Source organism: Peromyscus eremicus, chromosome 2 (assembly GCF_949786415.1).
Source record: "Peromyscus eremicus chromosome 2, PerEre_H2_v1, whole genome shotgun sequence".
Taxonomy (NCBI): domain Eukaryota; kingdom Metazoa; phylum Chordata; class Mammalia; order Rodentia; family Cricetidae; genus Peromyscus; species Peromyscus eremicus.
Genome location: NC_081417.1, coordinates 75751828 through 75770950, shown reverse-complemented (window position 1 = coordinate 75770950; position 19123 = coordinate 75751828). Strand labels below are relative to the sequence as shown.

Genomic DNA, 19123 nt, shown 5'->3' with positions numbered 1-19123 from the left:
CCGTATTTAAAGAGTATGCTGGCATCAAGTTAAAAAAATCCTTAACATTTCATCAATACCAAATATATTCTAAAAGTATCATCTACTCATCTAATAACCTATCTGTCATCTCTCTATCCCTATCTATCTCTGTCTATCTACCTATCTATCTATCTATCTATCTATCTATCTATCTATCTATCTATCTATCTATCTACCATCTCTATCTATCTATCTATCTATCTATCTATCTATCTATCTATCTATCTATCTATCTATCTATCAGTCATCTATCTGTTTATCTATCTACTTTGTTTTATTTTACGTATTTTAGATTTGATTTGAAAACTGAGTACATGTTATTTTCTATTTTTAATAGGGCACATTAAACAGACTGGATTTGTTTCCCTGACTAAAATAATACAGAAAACAAACACCCAAGACAAAACAGATGATACAGTAATGGATATTAGACAATGAAAGATGCTTAAAACATGAGAAGCAAATGAACCAAGCCCTGTGAATGTTCCAGTTTGTACCTAGGGAAGCTTCTAGGAGGGAGAGAATAATGTGTAGAAGAGCCTGGAGGATGCCATGGTTCATTACTGAATCCTCTTCTTCTTAACGAATCCAAATTGCATGCAGAAGCAGGAGAAGTTTGTGTGGGATTGCCATGGTTTCTGCTGAGAGGTAAGCTCTGGGAAGTAAAGCACCAGTGTGGGCAGTGGGGAGGGGCAACAGACAGAGGAGGCAGGGCAACAGACGGAGGAGGGGCAACAGACGGAGGAGGTGGGCTTCAGCTGAGTGGAGGACCAAAGCCGGGGCAGTCCAAGGGCTTTGCCAATTTTGTAATAAGGGGGATTGTCTCTCCAACCAGAGCCTTAGTGTGATATGACCAGTGAAGTTTCTGCTGCTTGTCTTGTGGTATTCATGCTCCAGGACATAATAAGCTCAGCACAGTTCGTTTTCCAGGATGGAGGCCTTTCACTTGAGTTCCTCTTTGTTGTGAGTCCTTCAGGAATAAAAGCCTCCTTCATCGGCTTGCAAGGAGGGAGTCTGAACTGAGTGTGACCCGCCAGCTTTGCAGCACTCGCTGTCCTTAGCATAGGACACCCTTTCCAGAAGAGGAGTCTAGGGAGGACTCAGTGTCATTCAAGCTGAGGATAGCTTATGGACACTCACCATCCGTTCAGCCTCGAGAAGTAAGGAACTGTGAGACCAAAGGAAAAATGTGAAAAAGAAGCAAAACACAAAACAAAATCCATGGGTATATTTGTGTGTGTGCATATGTGTAATATTTCCTAAAATGAGGCTGAAATTCAGGAAGTTTTTGTATTTCTTGAACTTTATACTAATTTTGTAGATTTTTACATATATCATACCATATATACTGTATATGTGATATGCCTGTAATTAGGTTAATCTTTTAATCTTCACACACACACACACACACACACACACACACACACACACACACGTTTCCTTTCTACCCCTGCCTCCACCGCTGTGCCGTGATGCGTATGTGGAAACGAGAGGACAACCTGTGGGAGTCGGTTCGTTCCTTTCCTCACGTAGGTCCTGGGGACTGAACTCAGGCCAGCACCAGGCATGGCAGCAAGCACCTTTACCTGTTGATCATCTCACCCACTCTTTATATTTGTTTGCAAAGCGAGTAATGTGAGTTACTCAGAAAGTACTTCAAGTAGTGTGAACTTAACCCCTTCTACCTATATACTACAGAGATGGCACAGACCAGTTGATCTACTGAGAACTCTGATGGTCTGGAACTGTGGGACTGGGATGGTGGAATGGCAGGCAGGAACGGGATTGAGGGAGATCAATAGCTCAGTGTGCACATACATACAGAATGTGGTCATTGATACCAGAATGGTTCCCCAGAGGTTCCACAAATTAGACAGAAGAAGCAAAGATGGCCTTCTACAGATGTAGGGGTAAGTAAAAAAAAAAATAGTAAAAATCCTAAGTGGAACCTGCTGTGGGATGGTCTGTATGTCAAGTGTGTTGCTTATTGGTCAGTAAATAAATCACTGATTGGCCAGTGGCTAGGCAGGAAGTATAGGCGGGACAAGGAGGAGAATAAAGCTGGGAAGTGGAAGGCTGAGTCAGAGAGACACTGCCAGCCGCCACGATGACAAACAGCATGTGAAGATGCCAGTAAGCCACGAGCCACGTGGCAAGGTATAGATTTATAGAAATGGGTTAATTTAAGATATAAGAACAGTTAGCAAGAAACCTGCCACGACCATACAGTTTGTAAGCAATATAAGTCTCTGTGTTTACTTGGTTGGGTCTGAGCAGCTGTGGGACTGGTGGGTGACAGAGATTTGTCCTGACTGTGGGCCAGGAAGGAAAACTCTAGCTACAGGAACCTTCAGGCACATGAAATGTCCTACACCTGAAAACTCATTTCTACTTTAATTCAGATGCAAAATGAAGCTCCAAGATCCAGAACATGCATCCCTTGAGAGGACCCTATCACCAGAAAGATCTCAGAAAATGACAAGAGTTATCTTGCTGTCTTCTCTGAGAGGGTAGAGGCCATGCCTGAGTAAAAAGTCACGTTCCTGAGGTTGGTATGTCAGGCCTACGCCCTGAATTCCCATCAAGTTTGGTCCTGTGGTGCTAGGTCACCTTCTACCTGGGGCTGAGTCACCATCGTGATGAATCTCCATTCAACAATGGTGGCATTTTTGGGTCCTAGAATCAGAAGCAAGTGTGAACTGGTATTTGTGAGGTCTAAGAAGAAGCAATGACTGAGGAAGTGGGGGCGGGGGGGGGGAAGAGGAGGCGTGGGTCAGGGACTTGCTAAGTGGTGTGAATGATAGAGTGTTGTGACGAGGTGCTCCGAAGGCACTGAGCGTTCATAGGACAGGGCCAAAGACTGGTTAATGAGAAGATCTTATTAGGGAAAATATTACTAAAAATCATAAAAGTCATAATATAGCCTTGCAGAAAGCATCAACTTTGTGACTTGCTAATCTAGCTACTAATTATTCAGAGAAAAGTTGTCTGTTGGTCCTGACAGACATGGTAAAGGGGTAGAACTGTGAGTCACTGGGAGTTTGGTTGTTACACCAGAAAAACCAGAATGGGTCTTAAGAACAGAATCTTTTAGGATTAACATAGTCCCTCCTCACATAGCTTGAACACTCATGGGTTTCTTTCCCTACATACATGGAGAGGACCCTGCAGGGAAGTGAACCATGAAGAGACAAGAATGAAAGCTCGGTTCAGATTGACTTCATAAACCTGGATCAAGACTTCTAAAGGGTCTGATATCAGGTGGTTTAGTCCCAACAAATTTAAACACAGTATATAATTAAAAAAAATTTTTCCTGGTATAATATAATCCCCAGTGCACAAGGAAGTGTAATTACATCAAAACTCAACTCAATGTACATGTCATTTCTTCCAAAAAGATAGATTCTAGAGATAGGCTGCCTGTATTAGCTTAAGGACCCAGGGAAGGCTCTGGTCTGGTCTGGGTCATACAGATACTGTAGAGGTCATTTGGGCTATTAGCCACCTCTGTTCCTGATTGTGGGAGCTTGGGGAGCCCCTGGCTATACAGATAATGTAAGGGTCATTTAGACGATTAGGTATCTCAGGTCCTGGTTGTGGGAGCTTGGGGAAGTCCCTGGCTATACAGATAATGTAAGGGTCATTTAGACTATTAGGTATCTCAGGTCCTGGTTGTGGGAGCTTGGGGAAGTCCCTGGCTGTAAGGGTCATTTAGATTACTAGTCACCCGCTGTAAGATATTTGTACACTATGAAGATATATTGCTTTGATTGGTATAATAAAGAGATGAATGGGCAATAGATAGTCAGGAAAGGATAGGTGAGATTTCTGGGGAGAGAGAGGAAGTGGAGGAGGCATCTAGGCATGTAGGATTTACCAGCAAGATGCAGGGAGAGCAGGCCGTGCAGTATGAAGATGAAGTAATGAGCCACGTGGCAGCACATAGATTAAAAATATGGGTTAATTAAGTTATAAGAGCTAGTTGAAAACAAGCCTAAGCTATGGTCAAGCTTTCCTAATTAATAAGAAGTCTCTGTGTCATTATTTGTGAGCTGGCAGTCCAGATGAGAAAGCTTGCTTGTTAAAGGAAAATCTCAAATCTCTGTCCCATGTCAGAAGAGCCACCTGGGATGGGGCAGAAGAAAAACCAAAATTAAGGGACTGTTCTATTGCCACTAGTCTCATAATCCTTTGGTTTTATTTTGACTCTTTAAAACTTTTCTTGAGGCAGGACCAAGCCCCTTCCCCCTGCATCAAGGCTGAGCAAGGCATCCCACCATAGGTTATAGGCTCCAAAGAGCCAGCTCATGCACTGGGGGTAGATCCTGATCTCACTGCCAGGGGCCCCTCAAACAGACCAAGCTATACAACTGTCTCCCATATGCAGAGGGCCTAGTCCTGTCCCATGCAGGCTCCACAACTGTCAGTCTAGAGTTTGTGAGTTCCCATGAGCTTGGTTTAGTTGTCTCTATAGATTTCTCCATCATGTTCTTGACCCCCCTTGCTCATATAATCCCTCTTCCCTCTTTTTGACTGGACTCCCAGAGCATGGTCTGATGATGCTTGGCTGTGGATCTCTGCATCTGCTTCCATAAGTTATTGGATAAAGGCTCTATGAGGAGGAGAGGGAGGGTAGGAGGGTGGGGAACACTGGTGGAGGGAGTGGGAGGAAGGATGAGAGGGGGGATCTGTGGTTGATATGTAAAATGAATAAAAAATTTATTTAAAAACAAAACAAAACTAGCAAATGTTCTGCAAGTTACCAAATACTCATATCAAGGACCAACAGATAAGGTTGGAGAGATGATTGAGTCAGTATAATATTTCCTTTGAAGCATGAAGATTGAAGATCTGCATTTGAGTACCCATGTAATAAAAGAAGCTAGGTGTGGTAGTATATGTAATATCAGTTCTTGGAGTGGCCATGAGACAGGATCCCTTGGGTTTTCTAATCAGCTGGTCTGGCTAAATCATTGAATCACAGGCCAGCAAGAGATTCCACCTCAGGAAAACAAGGTGAACTTCATCCTTAAGAATGACAATCAATGTTTACCTGCTGTGGAATAATAATCCTCTTGTAAACTTTAAAGATTTTTCACTCAAATTGGTTTAATAAAACACTGATTGGCCAGTAGCCAGGCAGGAAGTATAGGTGGGGCGACCAAACTAAGGATGATTGGAAGGAGAAGAACGAAGTCAAGAGTCACCAGCCAGATGCAGAGGGAACAGGAGATGAATGAATGTGCCATGATAATAAAGGTACCACCATGTGGCAGAGTGTAAATAAGGAATATGGGTTAATTTAAAATGTAAGAGTTAGTTAGTAATAAGCCTGAGCTATTGGCTGAGCACTTACAATAAAAAACAACAAAAATTTTCTTCTTAAGGTATAAATATTATCTAAAAAGTTGTAAGATTTATATGCATATATATATATATACATATATATATATATGCTTTCTGTTGTGATATTAATGCTCATATAGAGTACTAACTAATTCTAGAAATAGGCTTCCTGTACATGATTTTGGGCTTGAGTCTGAATCAGGTAACTAGGAACTAAGCTTGCATATCCTGAATATATTTAATAGATTGTAGTCCTTTAACCTCTCTGAGATCTGCTGCATGTACATTTTAAATGTTTTAAAAGTTTTCTACAGTGACCATTCCTAACAGTGACCTTTGAAGTCTCCAAAAGGATGATGGGGCCCCACAATGACAATTCCACCTGGATTGTGGTAAAACCATTAAGCTGACAAACACCACCCAATGATCAGCTTTGAACTACAATCTGCTCAGGACAATTTCAAGGCAGTTAGCTAAGATGGTCTAGCTTTATAGACTATTCCAGACAGGACTTCAGATAAGCCCTACATTTCCTCATCACACCAAGACTAGACAACAGCTAGCTCTCTTAGGACTTGACCATCATCTTATGGTCCCCCAAATATGCTGCTGCTTCCAGATAGCAGGAAGTAATTTTAAGAACATGATACCCACATTCTTAAAAGGTGGGGTGGATGGATTTTGGTCATTTGGTAGATTATAGATATTTATCATTATTTAGGGGGGGTTGGTTATAAGTCGTTATTGGTCATAGTCAGGGAGGAAACTAAGCAAAGGAGATTAGATTCAAAGATCTTGTTCTGAAAAGAAAAAAGGGGGTATAGAAATGATAGGATAAAAGGGTAGATTATTAAATCTACTTTTAAACTAAAAGTAACTATTAATCTCAAATATTTTACATTGGTATGGATTTTTACAATTGATACAAATTTAAGGTTATTTTTGTTTTAACATACTGTATATATGTTTCTACTCTTGTTTAAGGTATTATATCTATGCAGCTCATTTTAAAATGTAATACAAAGTTCTAGTCCTTAAAAGCTATTATTACAAACTGTTTATGATAACTAAAAAATGTAGTAGTCAGTCATCTATAACAATCAAATTTGTGGCCATGCTAGGTATGTTTTTAAGGTCAAACAGAGATATATTTTAGATAGACAGGTGGTCTTCAATACCTACAGAATATAGCATTTAAGATATTTTAATAATATAAGGTTTTTCCTTGACAATGAGACATGTCTGCTCTTCCTGGTAGCACCAATCTGCTTCAGAGAAGATGATGGGCATTTAAGAACCTCTATATGGAGTTTGCTTTAAATGTTGCAAAGCTAGCCATTTGGGCAAGAAACTGCTCTTGCCTTGACTGCTGACAATATGCTGTCCAAATTGGACAAGCAGGACACAAAAGAAGGTGATTACCTAGCTTTGCCAAGACAAGGTAGGACAGTCCTTCAAAATTCCTGCTTCACAAAAAGTCTGTCAGATATTCTAGGCCTATAGGCTAAAGATGGATGCCCAAATGTTGCAGAAGGACCTTGGGGTGATTGTCCAGGCAGCTAGATGTCTCTGTCTCTTCTTAGTTTTGGAAGTTACTTACTCTGCACTTCCTGTTTACTCAGCCAATATTATATCCTTCTCAGGTCTCTGGTGGGGTTGAAGATTAGATAGTTATAGTTACAGTTTTCCATAGTTATGATAGAAAGTAAATCACATACAAAATTTGACTAACCAAGATAGGATAGATAATGAAATATTTTCTCTGAATTTGCCAAATACAGATAGACTGGACCTTGTAATTGTAATTCTTACTTGGTAATTGTTCTTATTGTATATAATTTTACTGTGTTAGAATTAAAACTTTCCCTTTTTATTTAGACAAAAAGGGGAAATGTCGTGGGATATTTGTACACTGTGAAGACGTATTGCTGTGATTGGTATAATAAAAAGCTGTACAGCCAATAGCTAGGCAGGAGAGAGAGAGAGGGAGAGAGAGAGAGAGAGAGAGAGAGAGAGAGAGAGAGAGAGAGAGAGAGAGAGAGAGAGACTTGGGACTTCCAGACAGAGAGAGAGAATGCTGGGAAGAAGAAAAACAGAATTGTCAGACAGATTCAGAGGAAGCAGGATGGGCAGTACATAGATGAAGTAACACTACGTGGCAGAATGTAGATTAATATAAATGGGTTAATTTAACTTACAAGCGGTAGTGGAGAACAAGCCTAAGCTAAGGCAGAGCTTTCATAATTAGTAAGTCTCCATATTGTTATTTGTGAGCTGGTGGTCCAAAGAAAAATCTGACTACAGCCATCTCCAGTCCTGGCTGTAGGAGCTTGAAATGGCCTAGTCCAACAAACAATGCAGATCACCAGGCTGTTAATCACTCCTAATTCCCAGCTTTCTGGAAAAACAGGTTATACATATTTTCCCTTGAAAGAACAATCCAGGGTGCTTAACATACCCGAATTTCCTGGAGATCTGTGGGCATAAGGATCTTGCTCTCAACAGGCGTGTCCACTGGGATGGCAGTTCCCCAGGGGCACTGGGAGTTTGTGTCTTAAAGCACTTCCCTTAGCTGTGGGTGATCCTTGTATTTATATTCTAAGATAGCGTCTAGACCCCATCTGTTACATTTTAGATGACAGGAAGTAGGAAAGAAGGAGGACCCCCTTCGCTTGCTTTTAGGAAAAATTTCTTGAAAACCTTATCATGCTTAAATCTCATTCACTAGCTTTGGTCATAGGCCACACTCACCTTTAGAAGAGACAGGGAAATATAGTCTTTTAACTGGGATCATGGTTATTCTGAATAAATTCAGGAATTTGGGGCTTTGTTATTAAGGAGAGGAAGATCTGTAATTTTTGCTAAAGACCCTGCAATGATTATGAACACAGGCAAAATTATGTATCAGAAGCAATAGACACTAGTTACTGCTCACTCAGTCATCAGCTTCTTCATTCATTCATTCATTTATTCACACATTCATTCATTCATCAAGCACTAAATGGTGTGCTAGTGATCTAGGGACAAAAGGAAGGTTCCCACAGGCCTCAGTCTTTTAAGACAAAGCCATGTCCTTTAATTAGAACAATGTTTAGGGGAAAATGTTGTAAGTTGTTATTTTGAAATAAACTCACTAAGTTGTGTGTGTTTTTGTTTTCAATCTGAACAAAGAGAATTACTCATCAGGCCATAACTTGTAAGTGAAGAGTGCTTTCCATGGAATACTGTCAAAGTAGTTTCAGGGCAAGCAGAGAGAGGTGGGCCGATTCCTTACACATAATGAATAAGAAGAAAGCTGTGGACCCAGAGTCCTGAGAACAGTAGAGAGGACTTGATGGGTCTTGATTCTGGTGCAGGAAGGGTGGTGGGGACTTATTAAAGTCTGCCATAGTCAAGTGATATTGTCAAGAGCAGGTGGCTTTTGGTGAGTGAAGGCTGGGTATATGTTTTCCACCAAGTGCAGATGATTCCCCCTACCCCTCCCTGCATCATCCAGCTCCCTTCACACAGTAAATAATTGTGTGCTTTATCAGACCAGATGGAGTGTTATGGCTGTATATCAAATGTACTTTATCTACATTAAAAGAGTTTGTGCACCTGCCAGGGACTGTGGTACCTTTCTCTTGGTTGTCATTGTCCTTTCCAAGGTGTTCTCTATCGCCACTAGTTTGTGAGAATTAACAGCCATAGCAGGAGAATGTACAGAGAACGACTTCATTAGAAGCATGAAGCTGTGATGACAAATGTTATTGGGTTATATGACTCTGTCTTCAGGGAGAGCACAGCACACAGAGCCAGGATTAGCCAACATTTTTCTATAATTTTTCACCAAAAAAACTCCTACCCCTGAAGCCTGCAGCAGAATTAAATAGTTATCTGGCCCTTTTAGGGAAGGCTGCACAGGAGCCCCAATTTACAACCATTACTGAAGCATAATTCAGCTGTCGGAGACAATTTGGGGAATAGTAAGGAGTAAAGGTGTTTGTCTCCAAAGCCCAGAAACTACATGATGGATGGAGAGAACTAACTTATGCAAACTCTGATCCCCACAAGCACATGGTGACACATGTACCACTCTGTGCTCTAGTTAATTAACTAAACAAATGTAAAAAAAATTAAAAAGTGTTTACCCTTAAAGGGCTGCCATAAAGACAGGGAAGGGGCTATTGTTACAAAGTATTTCAGATGGTGACTGTCACATAGGAAATAGCACTTAATGAAATCAATTTTCATTAGTGACTGACTCATGTCTCTGTAAGGTTAGAATTACCGAGCTCTGCCACATTGTGTCTCTTAGAGCAGTTTGTAGAGCCCAAACGTTTTATAGTTTGTTGAATAATTTTATGTATATTATGTTTATATATTTTTCCTGCGCACATCTTGTGAGCATCGAGACTACTGGCTTTTTCTTAAGACAGAGATTTTGAAGTTCAGAAAGGCAAGCACTCTGTTTAATCTCACATATCTAGCATGAAGCATACACACTCCCTCTGTAGTACTGCTGGACATTTCCATTTTATAGCACTTGCTGGGAGCTGAGCAGTGTGCCAATTTTTCAATCACTAAATCCATACCTCCCAACCATGTGAGGTAGTACTTAAGTTTTACAGGTGGTAAAGTGAACCTCAGAGGAGAATGAAGTCCTTTAACTACTGAATGGCATTACCAGAATTCAAAACTAGATCACCAGACTCCAACACAAAAAGATCAGTCATTGCTCACAAGCTGCCTTGACAGCAAAGAGTACTTCTTTTCATTTTTGTGGCCCCTGGATCCCAGAGACTGGCACCAAGTTCTGTGCTTAGTGGAATAGCTGTGAGCTGATCTAAATGGAGCTGGCTTTTGTCTCTCTCTCCTTCCAGTGAGACCAGGAGAGGAGTGTCCAGCCTCAGCCCTGGCTCAGCCACAGTGGGTGCCTGTCCTCCGTCGAACGCAGATTTGAACACTGTTTAGTTTCTTCTCTTCCTGGACATCAGCATATACCAATTCCTTTGCATTTCTTTGGCCCTTGTCTAAGAAACTACTCTTGTTATTTTTACTCATCCATAGCAGAACAAGGGCTCGAGAATGCACTAGCTAAATTGTTAATGAAAACAGTATCTGATGATGCAGAAACCCCAGTTCTCTGCCAGTTAGAACCATTTTGAAGTAGGGCTGTAGGAACAGGATGGGTGGATTTATCTCTGTCTCCTATGATAGAGTTGAACTGGGAGGTCAAGATGGTATGGACAATATTTAGAGGAAAATGAGACTCTAAATTTCAAAGTAAATCTTTAGACATTTATTAGATAAATAGGGCATGGAAGGCAAGTGACTTAGGTGGACTGTATCCAGGTAGAGGGCCAAACTCAAAGGCTTAAGTTGGTTTCTAGACATGTAGACAAGGATACTGGGCCTTAGCCACGAGGGAGACCAATCACGAAGCAAGTTGGTATCAAGGCCAAGCCAGGGACCCAGGTTTTTCACCCAGAGCTCTGAATTTCAGCATCCATATGAGCCGCTGTATTTGGCACTGAATACAAGATTTAGTTACTGGTGGCAGAGAGAGGTGAAAGGAGAAAGTTCCAAGGGTGACCGACCTCTGTGCTTCTGGCTCTGATGCTGGGAGGATGGGAGAAGCAAGCCAGGTGCTCTTTGATGTGCTTTTTCATGGCTGCTAGTGATCACTGGCTTCTCTTGTCACCTCTTGGTGGTCCCAGTGCTAATGCTTGATTGCAATGGGCTGAGGGCTGGAAGGATTGAGGCGGTTGAGAGCAGCTGGACAGATGACACTGCCTGTATAGTTTGGTCAAGACATAAAGTGGGAATTGAAAGGGAAAAATAAGTTTTTTTGGGGGGCACCTAGGGAAGTGGTTTAGCGGGTAAAGCTCTTGCTGTGTAAGCATATGGACCTGAAGTGGGTCCTGGCACCCGTGTGAAAAAGAAAAGCTGGGCATGACAGCGTGGAGGGTAGGCAAAGACAGGAGGACTCCTGGGTAATGCTGGTCACTCAGCTTAGCTGAATGGGTAAGCTCTAGGTTCAATGAGAGACCCTGTTTTAAAATTGCATGTGGAGCAATTGAGGGAGACACTGGATTCGACCACTAGTGTCCACCCACACATGTGCATCATGCACTCTTGCACACATGTGTGAGCATGCACTCAGGTTACATTCTTTTCAAAGGGTATCTATGACTTGAACTTGTTTGCAGACCAGGGAGAGGCAGCCTGGAGTGAAAGAAACTGATGGGAAGCCTGAGAGGGCGTGGCCCACAGAATACAGTGTTAGAAGGGGAGGGGGCAGCTGGAATCTATCCATAGGAGTTTAAGCTAGCTCAAGGCTGAGAGTGGACATTCAATGGGGGGAGGAAATTAAGATGTGAGGGAGTGCGGATGTATATAAGTTTAGAGGCGGGGGAGGGAAGCATATTGAAAGCTTCTCATATTCTCTGTGAAGTAGGAAATACTCAGCATTAGATTGGGTTGGACTTTAACAAGCTTTGCATGGCTCATAGGGGAGCCGAGATCAGCTAATGTTGCCACGTGAGAACATGAAGGTAAGGGAATAGTGTTTGGGTTAGACAAATTACCCCTGTCTTTTGGAACTGGAGCGTGCACAGAGGGATAGTGCCTGGCTGTGCTAATTGTTTTGTCTCAATGGGAGCAGAAGCTGGTGGTTGATCTTCAGCCAGGACGCTGATGGATGTGTACACATAACTGATGTTCGTGCATGCTCGCTAAACCTACCGGAAAACTGCCTCCTGCCAGATCCTTCCCATTCCTCGATCCATCTCGGGCTCCCCACTGCTGTAGATCTCTGGTGAAATCCAGCTCCCTTCCCACCCTCTGCTGGAGAGCAGCCACTTTGGAGATGGAGCATGAAAGTGATTGTGACAGAGCCAGGAAATGCCATCTTCCCGGAAAAGATGAGGACGATGAAGCTGGAGTGTCCAGGCTGTAATCTGCATCTTCTCCAACTTTGAGAAAGTATACCCTCAACCTTCAGTCCCTGTTTCCCTCATTGGACTTTTCTGCTCTGCTGTCCCATGAGTTCAGCCACATGTCACAAGATGTCCAATCCAATTTAAAGTCACTCCATGGAAGCTTATAAAGTGTTTCTATATGGAGACCCCGTGCCTTGGTTTGAGCCCAGCTGAAGCATGGATTTCTTGGGTTTCAGATGGACTTTCGTACCATATCTGAGAGGGAGATTTCTGCTTGGAGTTCACATTCAAGACAGGTTCACCTGGCAATAAAGGCTCAGAGATGGAGTTATAGGAGAGAACAATCAGTTATGATATAGGTTGTCAGCTCCATCCATAAACTCATGTGTTCATTTATTTACTCATTTGCAGTCTATTCACTAGTTTGTACAAGGCCCACTGTGGGATGTGGGGACCAGAAGAAGCAAATTATACGGTTTGGCCAGCAGTCTTAAGGGCAGATACAAGGACCGAGTTGCAAGGCTGAAAGTCACATCTGGGTTCCTGGGAGTAGAGACTGCTTCCTGATAAGGTTAATTTGGTAAAGTTTCTCTCAGGAGGCAGCAGCTTTGAGTCAGCTTTGAAGATCTGGTAAGATGTGAACCCACACAAAGCAGGGGAAGTGGCTCTCAGGCCGATGTGTCTCCTTAAATGAGAAATGGTATCTCAAGATTGGGTTTAGGAATAGTTTAATTTTAATAAAATGGAGATTATATAAAAGGAGTGTGTGTTCTCAAAAAGTGAGAACATTTAACTTGGTTTATACTATGAACCAAAAACATTCCAATCATAGTCTTTTTGCTATCCCTGGACACTTAAGACAGGTCACTTAATTGATGTATGTATATATGCATCTATCTATCTATCTATCTATCTATCTATCTATCTATCTATCTATCATCTATCTATCTGTGTATCTATCTATTATCTATCTATCTATCTATCTATCTATCTATCTATCTATCTATCTATTATCTATCTATCTATCTATCTATCTATCTATCTATCTATCTACCTACTTACCTATCTGTCATCTATCCATTGTCTGTCTGTCTATCTGTCTACCTATCATCTATCACTTACCTAATCTTTAATTTGTAGCAAGCAAGTAAAATCACATCTGATCACTGCATAGAAGTAGTGTGGGATTCAGAAGACAGAGGCTGGGTTTTGTGTGTTGTCTACATAAGAGAGCCTTCCTTCACACAAAGAATAGCAAAACATGAATCGCAGGCCTAATGTCCTTCAGGGCAGAACAGTGTTTGTTTATATACACATGGATCATGTCATATTGGGCATGGCTGCTGGGATGCTTTAGTGGTATGACCCAGGAAATGTCACGGTTCTGTAAATGAGGATATTTTTCAATTTAGGCTTGAGTAGCAGGTGAGTTTTTGAGCCCAGGGGAGTTAGAATTTATCCCACATATCAGTTATCCATTGCACAGGCTAGAGAGACAGCAGCCGCTGAGGGAGCACGAAAAACAGAGTTCTCAGGTTAGTGAGGCAGAGGGCTATGGTTCCACCCAACTGATTAATAAGCAGAAGGATGGATCTTGAAAATTTTGCAAATCATCAGCAAAACCTTCATCCTGATAACTTGATATACTCATTTGATTTGCCAAAAATAAAAATCAGCAGGAGTAAAACCTAACAGAACAGTCCAAGTGTCTCAATTAAAACGAGAGCAGAGACAACTAAAGTGGCAAGGTCTAAGATCCAGTGATGAAGCCATGAGCCCTGCATTGTTTCCTAGAAAGTCTCTACAGTGCCCAGCATTTGAGATTATAAACAGCAAGACTTCCATGCCTTGAAGAAACACCTGGATTTTTAAAAAACCAATACATTTAAGAATTTGATACATCTTAGCAATGTGCTAATTTTAATGTATTCTGGAAAGTCTTACTAATCCTTCATATGTCAGTAGGTGTGGACGAATTTTTAAACAGTCTTAATAAATAAGAAACACAGAGCCAAATACAGGGGTGAAAGCTGTAGAGATCAGAGTGATAGCCACCAACTAACCTTAGGTCACCACATCGCTGTAGCTTCCCAAGAGAACCGAACCAGCTTCTTCCTGTCTAACCTGCACCTTCATTGCCTTGCTGTTTGGCCTTCTCATTGGCTTCTAACCCAGCTACCTCACTTCCTCGTCACTGCCTGTCTGTACAGACTTCCAGATCTCTATGGTTAGTACTGGGATTAAAGGCATGTGTCACCACGCTTGGCTGTGTCCTTGAACACAGAAAGACCCTGCCTGCCATGTGATTGGATTAAGAGCATCATGTACTACCACTGCCTCACACACACACACACACACACACACACACACACACACACACACACACACACACGTAAACCCTTCAATAACACAGGCCATCAAAATTTATGGGATGGTTTAATACTTGCCATGTAGAAAGAATTGCTTTGCCTGTTAGAAGCCATGTTCAAGTAAAACATACTGCCTGCCTTTCCCACATCAGGATGGACAAATCAGTTCACAGACTCAACTATTAGATGAAGAGTACAAGCCAAAATCAGACTTAGATATGAGAATGTGTGTGTGTGTGTGTGTGTGTGTGTGTGTGTGTGTGTGTGTGTAGATAACTTTGGGTGTTTTTTCTTAGGTTCTGTCTACCTTTATTTTATTTTTGTGTTTTGAGACAAGATCTCTCACTAGTCTGGAACTTACCAAATAGACTAGGCTGCCTGACCAGCAAGCTCCAGTCTTTGCCTCCCTGGCACTGAGATTACAAGTGCATGCCAACCTGGCATGGCATTTTTTTTATATGGGTTCTGGGGCTCAAACTGAGCTATCTCTCCAGTACAGAAATAAAATGTGTAGTGATATAAAGCACACATCACAATGTAGGTTGAATCACGTAAGAGACAATGGATAGCAAACACATCGGAGAACCTGGAGCTTCCCGTATGCAGCCTGTCTCTATATTCAGTCTTGTTCTAGGCCCCTGAGTCTATGATGTCTGACTTGTCCATCACAGACTATATAATAAAATGATGCTCATTTCAGAACACAAGTATAGCCATGCTCACAAATATTTTAATTTCATCATAAAATGAAAACAGAAAAAAAATGTAAAATTGGGGGCTTGAGATATGGCTCAGCAGTTAAGAGCATGTACTGCGCCTGCAAAGGACCCGGGTTGGATTCCCAGCACCCATTTTGATCTCCAAGTGATCCCACGCCTCTCACTTCTGAAGGCCACCTGCACTCACGTGCCCATATCTTTTCCCGTACACACACAAGTAAAAGAAGAAAAAACTAGAAAATGAGAATAATTTGGCTTCTATACTGCATCTTCTTAGGGTGTGTGGTCAGGACATGTAGCTGTTTCATGTTTCCAAAGGTGGCTAAGGTGGAAAGAACTGACATACACACGCCATAAACATCCAGTTCAGATGCAGAGCACATACATTGTCCAGCCTCTGTCAGCCCTTTGATGTCAGGCCAAAGCTTGCCTTTAGGCATGCTTCACTGGATGGAGTCATGATTGACTGCAGTTTGCAGTTCTGATTTCTTTGACATGTAATGAGAATTTGAAAATATTCATGAGGTGACTTGGGCATAGAACCCATATAGACCTTGATGACCCTCCACCCTGGTTATTTATAGGCTGCTCACCACTTCTATTTCTAGAGTGGTTACTTAGAAGTTTATTTTTGCTGAGTCTATTCAAAGTATTCCTATTAACTTTTTTTTGGCAGTTCTTATCACAGTTATGTTTCGTTAGATCTCACGCTATTTAATTTACTTCAGTGTGGCATACAGTTGGTATCCACACATGTAAACTTCAGTGGCTATTTTTTTTTGTTTGTTTTTTTCAAGACAAGTTTTTTTTTGTGTGTAGTTTTGGTGCCTCTCCTGGATCTCACTCTGTAGACAAGGCTGGCCTTAAACTCACAGAGATCTGCCTGCCTGTGCTTCCTGAGTGCTGGGATTAAAGGTGTGCACCACCACGGCCCGGCTTCAGTGGCTGTTTCAATGTAAATCTCAATGGCTGTTTGAAGTCCACTATTCCATTTGGTTCTGCTACCTGCTTCTTTGCTTTGAACCGCTATGTTCTAAATGTTGGTCTATGCACACTGCAGAGGGAGTGGAGAGCAGTTGACTCAGTAGGAAGTTAAATGGGTTGTTCTGAGAACAGATACTCATGCTTGGTTGTCACTCTGCATTAACACCTTTGAGAACCTCGTGCTTGGAGTACGTGTCTCCGTTTAGCATTCCCAACCAACTTACTGAATTCTTTGTGTCTCAGGGAGTGGCGTTCTACAAACATTTTGACTTGGTGCTGCTAGGTAGATGATTTCTTAAAATCTTTTTGTACCTTCACTATCCCCAGTCTAGCAGAGGGCACTAAAACATTGTGGGTGCTCAGTGCATTCTGGTTTGATGATTATATGGCCTCTACTTTCAGGAAGTTGTAAGGATTAGATTAGATAGAATGAAGAATAATATAGGTAAAGTGCTCAGTATGCTGCCTTGGCAGGATAGGTTCTCACTGAAGGGAGATGCTTCTTTTTTCTTTCTCTTAAAAAGTGATTTTCAGGGTCCACAGAGATGGCCCAGTAGTTAAAAGTGCTTGTGTCTCTTCCAGAGGACCAAGATCAGTTCCTACCACCCATATTGTGCAGCTCATAACTGTCTGTAACTAACTTCAGGCCTTCTAATGCCCTTCTGGCCTTCTCAGGTATCTGTACACACATGGCATGTGCATGAGCACACACACACACACACACACACACACACACACACACACACACACACACACGTAAATCCTTCTCAAGAAAGTTGAATTTTCTGGAGCTAGGGATGTGGCTCAGCTGGTAAGGTGAGTTTGATCCCTGGACCCCACATTAAAAAATCCACGTGTGGTGGTGCCTGCACAGCTTCCTGGGGCTTCCTGCCCAGCCAGCTTAGCCTACTTGCTTTTCCCCAGCAGTGAGAGACCTTGCCTCACAAAAGAAGACAGCCTTCATTTGCATGTGCACATGTGACCCTGCATGTACCATGTACCTGTATACACACATGTACCTGCATTCACATGATCATCCCCCTCATATAAGAAAAAGCAGATTTTCAAAGCCTGTTCCGCACCTTTCAGTGACTGAAATGTAGGTGTGCTTATCCCTAGGTTATAAGTGAAGTTACAGAGACTCGTCCATCGTAAGAGGAGGGGAGTTTCTGTTTTAACTCTCACACCACTGTCTTCTGGAAGTGCTGACTGAGCACACATCTTCCATAGGTCACTTTAGTTTTGAATTTGGCGCTAGTGTGTGACCGTGTGACCACACTGCACAGTGTCTCTGAGCTTCAGTTCATCTAGGTGTGAACCCGAATTAGACATTTCTACCTTGCGGAAAGTTCCTAGGCCTAAATGGAATTGACATATGTCAAGTGGGTTCAATGGTACATGGGACAGAGTCGGTACTCATTATAGTTATGATGTTTCAGTTGTGGCCTTAACAGGAAGGGTTTTACATAAACAGCGACTCTCGGGAGTGCCCCTGGGAGGTGCCAGTGCCTCGCTGGCTTACAGAATCCTGCTCTCCCCTCTGCTTAACTTCCCAGGGCGTTCCCCAGCAGCCCTGTTCTGACTGAGCCATGTGGAACTTGCAGCTCTACACAAAGAGGGAGAGCCTTTTCTCCTTCTCCAGCAGGCAGAGTCCTTCTGGTGGTCCCAGCGTGTCTGCCAAGCCTGGCAGAGCCTCCCAGAAAAGTGAGGTTCACTCCTAACGTGGAAAGAGTGAGTTGAAGCTGTTGTTTGGGCTGAGAAAAGGGAGACTTCATCTGGATCAGACTAAGCTCTGCTAGCTGGCTTTCTCCAGCCCCGTGGAAACAGAAACCGAGAACATTTCCCAGTGAACAACACAAGCCCGAAGCAGGAAGTTCGTTGACAATGGCAACACCAGCTTTCCTTCCCAGCCCTGGGAAGGCAAACAAGGGCAGGCGCACCAGCCACCACTTCAAAGCCTTAGTGTCCTCAGGAGAAGCATTTTGCCTGGGGACAAAAAAAATCCCCCACCCGCCCCAAACTAGGCACCGATCCCTAATGGTTTCTGTCATTTGCCATATTCACCCTCTTCTTATTGGAACTTCTCTTCAAATGCCCCCTGCTTTAACCGAACAAACCAGCATGCTGAAAGCCCATTGTGTTTCTGAGCTGCTGCGGGTTCTTTATTCTGTGGCTCCTACCTACCAAGCTCTCCCCACTGCCCAAGTGGAGAGCACCCCTCATTTTCCATGAACAATCTTCACCCTGAAGCTTCTACCACCTTTACTAGAGCCTTAAACATTTAAGTAGTTGTCCGTATTGACAATTGGTGGTTCACTGTGTACCTTCTCATAGCCACACTCATTATATACCTCTCCTTCATCCTCTCCTCTCCTCTCCTCTCCTCTCCTCTCCTCTCCTCTCCTCTCCTCTCCTCTCCTCTCCTCTCCCCTCCCCTCCCTTCCACTCCTGTCTTCTCCTCCCCTCCCTTCTTCCCCTCCTCTCCCATCTGATAATTTTACTTTAAATTTTAAAAAAAAATCCATTCCCAGTTACATCTTGCATGTCCAGTCACACGTGGCTGGTGGCCGTCATGTTAGACAGAACAGAGGGAAGACATACCCATTCTCACACAGAGTCAGGAAATGCAGATGCTAGAGTACGAGCCCTTTGAGGGCAGAGACCATGTCAAATTCCCTTCACGTGCAGAAGCTAGCAAATACCTGGAGGGTAACGAAGCCTCGAGAGGACAAAGACACCCCAGCTGACAACGTGGGTTCTG

The 19123-nt window shown here is 42.6% G+C and overlaps 1 long non-coding RNA gene across 1 annotated transcript; it reads left to right on the top strand.

The window, feature by feature from the left end:
- Positions 1 to 883: 883 nt before the first annotated feature.
- On the top strand, positions 884 to 12686 carry LOC131904712 (uncharacterized). The gene is made up of 3 exons (XR_009377806.1): positions 884 to 1181; positions 2424 to 2569; positions 12014 to 12686. It is a non-coding gene; the product is annotated as an uncharacterized LOC131904712 (long non-coding RNA).
- Positions 12687 to 19123: the final 6437 nt, after the last annotated feature.